Source organism: Phyllostomus hastatus, unplaced genomic scaffold (genome assembly GCF_019186645.2).
Source record: "Phyllostomus hastatus isolate PE091 unplaced genomic scaffold, TTU_PhHast_1.1 phas_contig_159, whole genome shotgun sequence".
Taxonomy (NCBI): domain Eukaryota; kingdom Metazoa; phylum Chordata; class Mammalia; order Chiroptera; family Phyllostomidae; genus Phyllostomus; species Phyllostomus hastatus.
Genome location: NW_025333640.1, coordinates 6,069,225 through 6,080,089, shown reverse-complemented (window position 1 = coordinate 6,080,089; position 10,865 = coordinate 6,069,225).

Here is a 10,865-nt window from a genome sequence, read left to right as displayed (position 1 = left end):
AGAATTTTATTTATTTTTATAGACAGAGGGGAAAGGAGGGAGAAAGAAAGGGAAAGAAACATTGGTGTGTGCTTGCCTTTTGCATGCTCCCTACTGGGGACCCGGCCTGCAAGCCAGGCATGTGCCCTGACTGGGAATCTGAACTGGTGACCTTTTGGTTCACAGACCAGCACTCAATCCACTGAGCCACACCAGCCAGGGCAAAACAATGACTATTTTTAAAATGGAGTAAATAACAAAAAGATACCCTAATGGGCAATGGACTTAGACATTTTCCCAAAAAACATATACAAGTGGAAACAATGAAACCCATGAAAAGATGCTTAGCATCATCACTCATTAGAGAAATGGCTGTAGTCGTCGTCATCATCATCATCATCATCATCATCAAGAAAATTAAAAGTATTGATGCCAATGTGGACACACTGGAACTGATTGCTGCTGGGAATGTGACATGGTACAGGCACTGCAGAAGATGGTCTGGCAGTTCCTCAGCAAGCTCAGCTTGGGGTTACCATATAAGCCAGCAATTACACTCCTAAATAAGTACCCACAAGGACAGAAAACAGACTCAAACAGACTCGTTCATCAATGTCCCTGGCAGCGTAATTTACAATGGCAGAAAGATAGAAACAAGCAGGTGTCCATCAACGAGACAATAGCCAAACAGCACAGGGCGCCTGTATCCAACTGAATGTCATTCAGCCGTAAAAAGGAGCAAGGTCTGTGCTACAATGTAGACGATCCTCAGAGACATTGTGCTCAGTGAGAGAAGCTGTGACGAAAGGCCACGGGTACTACAAGTCTGCTCACGGGAATGTCCAGAAGAGGCAGACCCATGGGGATGGTTAATAGGTGCGACGTTTGCTGAGGGCCGGTGTGGGGTCGGGGGAACGGAACGGGGGCGGTAGCTGAAGCCTGTGGGGTTTCTGTTTGTGGAGATGAGAACGTTCTGAAATTGGTTGTGGTGATGAGGGTTGCATGACTTTGTGAATTATACTGAAAACCATTGAATTGTGTGCTCTAATTGGGTGAATTGTATGGTCTGTAAATTGTTTCAATAAAGCTGTTTTATGAAAGGAAGTAAAAAGTTAGTATAAATACATTTGTAGCTTGCATTCTACATTCACAGGGATTTTTAGAAACGCAGGGTAATAATTAACATGGAACTCTGCTTATCACTGTCAAAGAAGTAACAAGAGAACACTTAAGAAAACAAAATAACAAAAAGCAGCGTGTTAGTGTTAGTGCGCAGCTTGTTATCGGAGAAACATACTGGCTGACATTGCATTGTAATACGTTTGCTCATCAATATTAACGTGATGATAACGATGATGAAAACTGGAGATATTTTCTTTTGCATTTTGGCTAAAGGTTTATAGTCAGGAGAACTGTTTCTGATCTTCCCAGTCTATGTTTGTGCCCAGGAGTGCACATCTACATGCATTTCGTGCACAATTTAGTGTGACCCAGATGCGTATAAACACAGGCAAACAAGCGTGACTTGTGCTTGTTCACTTCACTTGCCCTGCACGAATGATGCCCGTGACCGTGTGAATAACCCTCCTCTGACCCTGTCGAGTGCTCTGACCACTGGACCTGGGGTGTCAGTGGAGACACGAGCAACCAGTGGCCTTGCAGGGAGACTTCTTATGCACAGTTACCTGATTTCTTCTGGGTTCTGGGTTCTTGACGTCTTTCACAGTGTGGCCCATCCACTTGTTCGCTCGACCAAGGCCCTGGTGATAAATGTGTACATCCTGAGACTTAGAATGGAGCCTGTTAGAGTGGGAAAAGAGCAAGGGAAAAATGTAAGGAGAAAATAATTTTTCAAAAAGAAATTACTGTGCCGCACTAAATGACGGTTTTGTTTAAAAGGCCGGGGCTGGACCGCACACATGCCAACAGGTCCCAGAAAGGGCCGGATCTGTGCGGGGCACGCTGCGGCCCCCAGTCTGTGGCATTTCCTGTGGTCCGCCAGCCATGTGCGCAGCCCTTTAACATGGGAATGTGCATTTCCCCACCTGACCTGGAGTATTAATTTATTCTTTAAAATCTTCTCCCTTATGATTTAAAAAAACAGACTTTATTTTTTAGGGGTGTCTTAAGGTCACAAAAAAGTTGAGCAGAAAGTACAAAGTCCCCACACAGCCCCTCCCCGACTCAGCTCCCCCCACGGCCAACCCCCCACCAGAGTGGCATGTTTGTTACAGCTGGCGAGCCCAGATGGACACACCATGATCCTCGAGAGCTGGTAGTTTGTATTAGGTGTTACTCTTGGCATTGTCTAGTCCCTGGGTTTGGAGACAGGGCTATGCAAGGACGTGTGTCCACCATCATGGGGTCGCACAGAGCAGTTTCAGTGCCCAGTTCTCTGCGCAATGCCCATTCATCCTGCCCCCTCCCAAACCCTGGTGACAACACACCCTTTCCAGACGTCATGGGGCTGGAATCATACAGGGCGTTGCCTTTTCAGATTGTCTTCTTTCACTTAGTCATGTACAGTTAAGGTTCCTCCATGTCTTTTCATTTCTTTGTGGACCTGAGTAATATTCCTCTGTCCGGATGAACCACAGTTTGTTTATACATTCACCTACTCGAGGGACATCTCGTTTGCTTCCATGTTTTGGCAATAAAGCTGCTATAAACATTTGTGTGAAGGTTCTGTGTGGACATAAGTTTTCAGCTCCTTTGGGTAAGTACCAAGGAGCATGGTTGCTGGGTCACATGGTGAGAGCGTGTTTAGTTTTGTAGGAAGCTACCAAGCTGTTTTCCGAAGTGGCTGCACCGTTTTGCGCTCCGCCCCATCGGTGGCTGAGCGTTCCTGCTGCTCCACGTCCTCACCAGCTTTCGGTGTCGTCAGAGCTCTGGATCTGGCCCTTGTACATGGTGTGTGGTGGTGGCCCATTGTCTGAATGTGCAACTCCCAAATGACATATGATATTGAGTATCTTTTTATATGCTTACTTGCCATCTGCATATCTTTGGTGACATGTTTGTCCAGATCTTTTGCCTAACTGTTTTTTTTCCCCTTATTGTTGAGTTTTAAAAATTCTTTGTAAAAATTCTTTAAAAAGTCTTTTATCAGACGTGTATTTTGCAACTATTTTCTCCCAGTCTGTGGTTTGTCTTCTTATTCTCTTCTCAGTGTCTTTCCCAGAGCAGAAGTTTAACTTTAATCAAGTCCAGCTCACCAATTCCTTCTTTCATGGATTGTGCCTTTGGTGTCCTATCTAAAAAGTCAGCAGAGACCCGAGATCATTTAGGTCTTCTAGGAGTTTTGTAGTTTTGCATTTTACATTTAGGTCTTTGACCCTTTTAAGTTAATTTGTGAGAAGGGTGTAATTTCTGTGTCTAGATTTCTCATTTTAAAGATGTGAATTGCTGGGCAGTTTTTAGAAAAAAAAATGATATATTTTAAAGGACTTTTATTTCCTGTGGGAGCCTTTTCAAAGTTACATGATGCAAAATAATTCTTAGACAGTTTTCAAACACAATTAGAGAAAGGTTTTTTCAGAGTCTCAGTCAGGGGTATGAACTCCTTGCTTATCATTCGGAAGCAGCGTGGGCCTCAGCCCCGCACAGATCTTTTCTCTCATTGATCTGATTTTCTTTCCTTTTTCAGCCGGGTTCTCCGCCAGGCAGGGCAGGGCAGGGCATTTATCAGTGACAGCCATTTTCAGGCACACAATGAGTTGGAGAAAAGGTTACTGCTGATTTCGGTGTAGCTGGCAGAGGCCCTCCGCAGTCGTCCTGCGGGGCCAGAGGCAGAGAGACAGATCCAATCGTCTCTGAAAGGGAAAACACGAAGCAGAAGCTGCGCAGCAGGGCGGGAGGGGGCACTGGTGACTCAGCGCTTTATGACCCCTTCTCAGTGAGTCAGCACAGCAGCAATTTTCTCCCAGGGAGGCTGAGGGCTGTGTGGGGGAATGTCGCCTGGGAGGCCAAGCAGAGCCCAGTTTTGCAAAGTGAACAAACCTCAGTGAAGGTGGGCCAAGCTGGGGTCCACTTCCCGGGCAGAGCAGGCTTGGATGAGTGAGGGTCTATGCGCAGAAGGTAACGCTGGGGCCTCTCCAACGGTGAGCTGCCAGGCTCGTCAGTGCAGTGGAGGGTCAGGTGGTGAGCACCTCCATGCCTCAGTTTCTCTCCTGGGTGTGTTCCTTTATCTCCCCCTCGCCCTCCTCTCCTCCCACTCCCTTCCTCAGTGAGCTTCCTCACTTGCTGTAAACTGGGGTTTTCAGGAGTGCCCCTACCCCCTTAAACCAGATTATTGAGTGTCTGCTCTGAGCCCAGACACTGGGCCAGCCCTGGCCATGGGGAACCGGGGAGCAGAGGCACAGAGACGTGTGAAACACAGTTGCTCTAACAGAGAGCTGGGAGGGGAGATGTCTGACATACTGCTCCCAAGCTCCAGGGGTTCACCACTTGGGGTGTGCTATTAAAAAATGAGACAGGTGTGTTGGTAGGTGGTTTTATTTACTTGTAGCAGGTAGAGGAGACAGGGGATTCATATCCAAAGCTACTACGCCCCTAAGGGAGGCTTAGCCATTGCTATTTGGTCAATTACATGTTGATTCCTTCCTTGCATTTGGCTGCACTTATCAGATTGAGTTCCCGTCAAGCTTATTCTGTTTATAGCAGGTGTGCAAAATACCGTGTTTGAGTTTAACATTAGCAAGAATAGCATTTAGTAAGAATGGCCCAGACCTCAAGACCCTTGTCCTCTCTATCAGTGCCACCATTTTGACATAAGGATCACTTTTTAAAGTCATGGCAAAAGTACATAGCATTAAATTTACTGTCAACTGTTTTTAAGTGCGTACAGCTGGGTGGTAAGTACATTCACAACATTGTGCGACGCATCTCTAGGACATTCTCTTCTGGCTACACTGAAACCCTGTATGCCCATTAAACATGCAACCAAGTTTTGTGTCTCGATTGTCACAACACAGAAAACAAATGATTGCACTTTCATCTTTAAAAAATCTCGAGCACATATGCAGGGTGGGGCAAAAATAGGTTACACTTGTGAGTACGTGAAACACAGCTTGTTCTCGCGTTATTATTTATTAATTATGGCATTATTTTCCACACGAACCACCACGAACTTTGGGCTCGCCCTGTAGCAATGTGCTCGCGCATGCTCAGAGCATCTCTATCAAGACGGGTGATCGCTCTTCCGAGAGGTTGGCGGGGGCTCAGGACAGGGCAGTAAAGGAGAGTCAGTGTTCATGACATATCCTTGTGTCTTTGCAATTTTGTCACGTGTGCTCGAGCATCCTAACTTAAAAGTATTAAAGTATCTAAAGGGAAAAAAAGATCAAGTCATGTGTGCCACAGACACCCCCACCCTCCCTTCCGACATGCACACACTCCACCCCTGAGCACCAGCCAGGCTCAGGGAGAAGCTGAGGGACAGGGAAAGGGTGAGGGTGCAGGATGTCTACTGTGAGTATTTCTTGGCAATTAAAAAGGAAATATAATAAAATACAAAATAAAAAGCAAAAACAATAGTGCCTTTATATTTAGATAGGAGTATTTGGATCCTGAGTCCTCAAAGTCTCTTCCATACCAAATATGCATCCCCCTCCAAATCAGCCATGCCAGAAGGTCCTCCTTGGGCACCGGGCCCCCAAAGATAAGACACTGTTTGTGGCGCTGCTGAGCTAAGGAGGGACACTGACAGCAGCAGCAGTGTGCAGAGGCAGCAGAGACCATGGTGGTCTAAGGCGGCCCAACAGGGTGTGGAAGGAGGGCTGGAGGCATAGTGCCTGGGAGGACAGGACAGGACAGGGGGGCAGAGGGGGTGGGGAGGGTCTGGGAGGACAAGAGAGGAGAAACCCCCCGGGTATTCAGACAAGGGGAAGGCAAGAGTCTCACTGCCACGACTACAGCTGAGAGAAGGGGTGGAGGCCCCTTTGGAGGGAGGTAGTTCAGCAAACATTGTACAGACAGCGGGCAGTCTGTGTGCCATCCTGCTGCTAGGCACGCCTAGCTGTGTGTTCTTGCGGCAGCTACTTACCCTCTCTGTGCCTCAAGTTTTCTCATCTGTAAATTCAGACTAACAAAGGGAGGGTTGCTGTGAGTATTGAATGAGCAGGTGTATATAAAGACCTACAACAGAACCTGCTACAAAGTAAATGCTTAATGGATGTTGTACATCTTAATTCCTTTCCTCATTTCACTGACCTGCCCCTCTGAATCGGACAGCCATCCATTGGTTCTCTGTGTCTATGAGTTTTTCTTCCTCCATCTGACTGATTTTACTTAGCATAATACCCTCTAGGTCCATCCATGTTGTCACAAATGGCAAGACTTTATTCTTTTTATTGCTGAGTGAGATTCCATTGCATATGTGTACCACCTCTCCTGTACCCAGTTGTCTGTCGTTGGACACTTGGGTTGCTTCCATGTCTTGGTTACTGTAAATGCTGCTGCAATAAACACATTTCTTTTATCTGTTTTCGTTTTATTGAATTTATTGGGGTGACACTGGGTAATGTATCTGGTCTTCTGTAGTTCCATATAAGTTTTGGGATTATTTTCTCTAGTTCTATGAAAAATGCCTTTGGTATTTTGATAGGATTGCACTAAATCTGTAGATTGTTTGGAGTAGTATGGGCATTTTAATGATATTAATTATTCCCATCCATGAGCACGGTATGTCCTGCCATTTATTTGTATCTTCAATTTCTTTCTTTAATGTCTGGTAGTTTTCCAAGTACAGGTTTATTGCCTCCTTTGTTAAATTTATTTCTGAATATTTTGTTCTTTTGATGCAGTTGTAAAAGGATTATTTTCTTAATTTCCTCTGATAGTTTGTTATTGGTGTATACATGCAACCAGTTTCTGAATGTTAATTTGTATCCTGCTACTTTACAGAATTCATTTATTAGTCCTAATAGTTTTATGGTGTACTCTTTAGGGTTCTCTGTATACAGTTTCATGTCATCTGCAAATAATGACAGTTTTATTTCCTCCTTTCCAATTTGGATGCTTTATTTCTTATCTGCTTGCTGTGGCAAGGACTTCCAATACTATGTTGATTAAAATGGTGGAGTAGATGTACATGTCTTTTCCCCGATCTTAAATAAAAAGCTTTCAGCTTTTCACCATTGAGTATGATGTTGGCCGTGTGTTTCCATATGTGGCCTTTATTCTGTTGAGGTATGTGCCCTCTATCTCCACTTGGTTGAGAAATTTTATCATAAATTAGACATTGGCTTTTGTCAAATGCTTTTTCTGCATTTGACATCCATAAGAGGGTATTATGATTCTTATCCTTCATTTTATTTACATGGGGAGTCGTGGTAATTAATTTGCACATATTGACCCAATCTTGCAAGCTGGGTATAAATCCTACTTGATCATGGTGTATGATCTTTTTAAGGTATTGCCAAATTCAGTTAATATTTCATTGAAGATTTTTTCATCTATGTTCATCAGAGATATTAATATTAAATTTTTTTGTAGTGTTGTTATCTGGTTTTGGTGTCAGGGTAATAATGCTGGCCTCGTAAAATGAGATTGGAAGCCTTCCTTTCTCTTTGATATTTTTGGAATAGTTTGAGGAGGATAGGTCCAAATTCTTCTTTGATTGTCCAGTAAAATTCACCTGTGAAGCCATCTGGCCTGGGGCTTTTGTTCTGAGTTTTTTGATGACTGATTCAGCTTGGTTGGTACTTACCAGTCGGTTCAGATTGTCTATTTCTTACTGACTCAGCCTTGGAAGAGCGTGTGTTTCTAGGAATTTATCCATGCCTTTTGGGTTTTCAGTTCGTTGGCATACAGTTGTCCATAGTGTTTCCCGATAATCTTCTCTATTTCTGTGCTGTTGGCCGTCACTTCTCCTCCGTTTTGGATTTCCTTTGTTTGAGCTCTATGTCTGTCTCTCTCTCTTTGATGTGTCTGGCTAAAGGTTTATCAAGTTTATCTTTTCAAAGAATCAGCTCTTGGTTTCATTGATCTTTTCACTTTTTCTTAAAGACTTGTTTCATTTATTTCCACCCGGATCTTTACTATTTCCTCCCTTCTCCTCACGTTGGGCTTCGCTCGTTCCTCCCCGTGTGCAGGCTCCTCAGGTGTGTGTGGGGAGGGGCAGAGGGGAGAAGCGGAGAAGCCTCACGCAACAGGCGGTGCTGCTGTGGGCCTCTTTAAATGTGGGAGGTGCGTTTCTGGGTTCCGGAAAGGCCTTTGTGAGGGTTTCTGTGCCGCACTGCTTCTTGCTGTCCTGTGGATGCTCTCCCTACCCTGGCCCCACCCCCTTCTGCATCTATAGTGTCTGCTGTGGTCTGAGTGTTTGTGTCCCGGAAATTCGTGTGTTGAAATCCTATCCCCCAAAGTGATGGTGTCATGAGGTGGGGCCTTTGGGAGGTAATTAGATCATGAATAGGATTGGTGTCCTTCTAAAAGAGGCCCAGAGGGACCCCTTGGCCCTTCTGCCTTGTGAGGACACAGCAAGAAGATGACTTTCTCTACACCGGGAAGTGGCTCTCACCAGACACTGAATCTGTCACTATCTTGATCTTGGACTTCCAGTCTCCGAAACAGTGAGATACAAATTTCTGTGGCTGATAAGCCCCCTGTCTATGGTGGTAGTGGCATGGACTAAGACAGTCTTGTTCTGCTGAGCCCTTCATTGCTGCAGACACCGCCATCCTGGGAGGAGTAGCTTCAAGATGTCTCAAGCAGGCTGTGTTCCCTGGGCCCACTGGCTTCATGGGGACACATCCATCCTTGCACTGGTGTGCATTGCCGTCTCCTCTCCTCTCCCTGCTGTCCTGGCTGTTTCAGTTGGCCTCCCACTTGAGAATGCTCCTTAAGGGACAGGTGCCAGGGTCCATGTTTGCACGTGGTCCTGTGATTCAGTTTCTTCTCAAACCCTCTCTTACCATGTAAACCCTGGTGGTCCCACCGAGATCCGCCCCTGAGTTTCTACAACTAGGGGAGCCACCTGGCTCCCCTTTCCCAGGCATGCCCCATCTTGCTTAGTGGTTCTCTTGGAGACCCCTCAGTTGTCTTGGAGGAGGCTCCTCCCACCTTTCCCTCCTCACACGAATTTCCTTTGGAGAAGCCTTCTTTCCTGTTCCAGCCTTCTCTTTTTAGGCTAGCAGTGTCCAGCTAGACTGGTTCTGCTCTAGTTCACTGGGTTATTGGTTTTGCTTTGGTTGATTAAATTTCAGCTCTCTGTAGAATTGGAGGTCATGGTCACCACCACCCTCAGCTTGGGGACTTCAGCCAAAATTCTGAGACAACAGGCAGAGTATCAACACATTGTGCTTGAAGCATGCAATTACACTGTAGTTTATTGTACTTTTGGCTATTGCTGATCTTCTTCTTAAAGCTTCTTCACTCATTTTTGTTAACCTCTTGGCCCCTGTGGACATTTGAGATGATAACTCCTGCTGTACATTTTAACTTATTTGAAAAAAGTTTATTTGACTCTGACAGAGGTGAATTAGTCTCCCATTGCTATTGTGTTTTGTTAATTTTGCTGCATGTCTAGGCGTTTTGTACATGTGCATGTTGTACGCATGCACACACTACACGCCTGCAAGAGAAGTTATCTGGACCTTGGAAAGAGGCAGGAGAGATGGCTAGGTGTTCTTTCAGTGTAACGCTGGCCTGACTCCATTCATTAGGTGTTTCGCAAGGCCCTGGGGCAGAGGTTAATTTGTAGATGTTTGCCGGAAAGAGATGGAAACCATCTGTGTCCAGAGGAATAGATAACCCCAAAGGTTATGGTTTATGGCCCTGCTGGACATTAACTAGCTTTGTCTCTAACCCACAATCTGTTCACTACCTGTGCCTGTCTAGCTGCTTGAGTGGTCTTTTGACCGGTTTTAACATCTTTCTGGTTCCTTCCTTATTAAATGAAATCTTTGCCAGGTGTTCTTTTTATATTTGCCTGAAAGTCAGAATTTTTGCCTTTTTGAAAATTACACTTTAACCATTTATACATTTTGATACTGTTACTTGGCACATAATGATTGATGAAGTTATGACCGCCTTGTAGGTTACCAGCTCTCTCATGATAAAGTTTTCTTTTATGGCTTTAATATTTGTAAAATGTTTTCAAGGTTTTATTTACAGTATTAATGCCTCAAATTCAGCTTTGTCTGTTAGTAGCATAATAATTCCAGCTTTTGCTTTTGGTTGATATTTAATAAATTATGGGTTAGATACCTGTTCACTTTCATTTAAAATGATCTTAAATATCTCATATTCAATAGCTGTTCAGTGTTATCATTTGATCTAATATGGGTTTGTTCCACTTATAGTCGTTAAAATTACAAGTATATGTTTGGTCTTAATGCTGTTATTTTTTGTTTTGTCTTTAATATTTCCTTGTAACTTTCTTTATTTCCTTTATTACTTTCCTTTTTAAAGTAAGTCTATTTTCCAAAGTAAAATAAAATAGTGCCAAAAAGCTTATATGCTTCACAAGCCTCCTGTCCTCATTCTTCAGACTCTGTGGTCTGCTCTGTACCCAGCTCCCCTTCTGGTCTTCTTGCTAGTTAGATGTATATAGACTGTTTTTAGTTCTTCTGTTAATCACCAACTAGAACTTCAACCTCTGTTTTTTGATTTATCAATTTCAAAATGAAGTTGAATCTATTGATTCTTGTTATGAACTATGAGGGAATGAGTGTATTCATATTTACATCTTCCCTGTGTTTCTTCTACTTCCTAATCTTTATTTATAGTTGACTTTTGTCCCATTATGTTATATGATAATCCTGTTGTATTGCTTTTTAACTCCTTTTTTAAAAAGATTTTATTTATTTATTTTTAGAGAGGGAAGGGAGGGAGAAAGAGAGAGAGAAACATCATTGTGTAGTTGCTGTGGGCCGTGGCCTGCAACC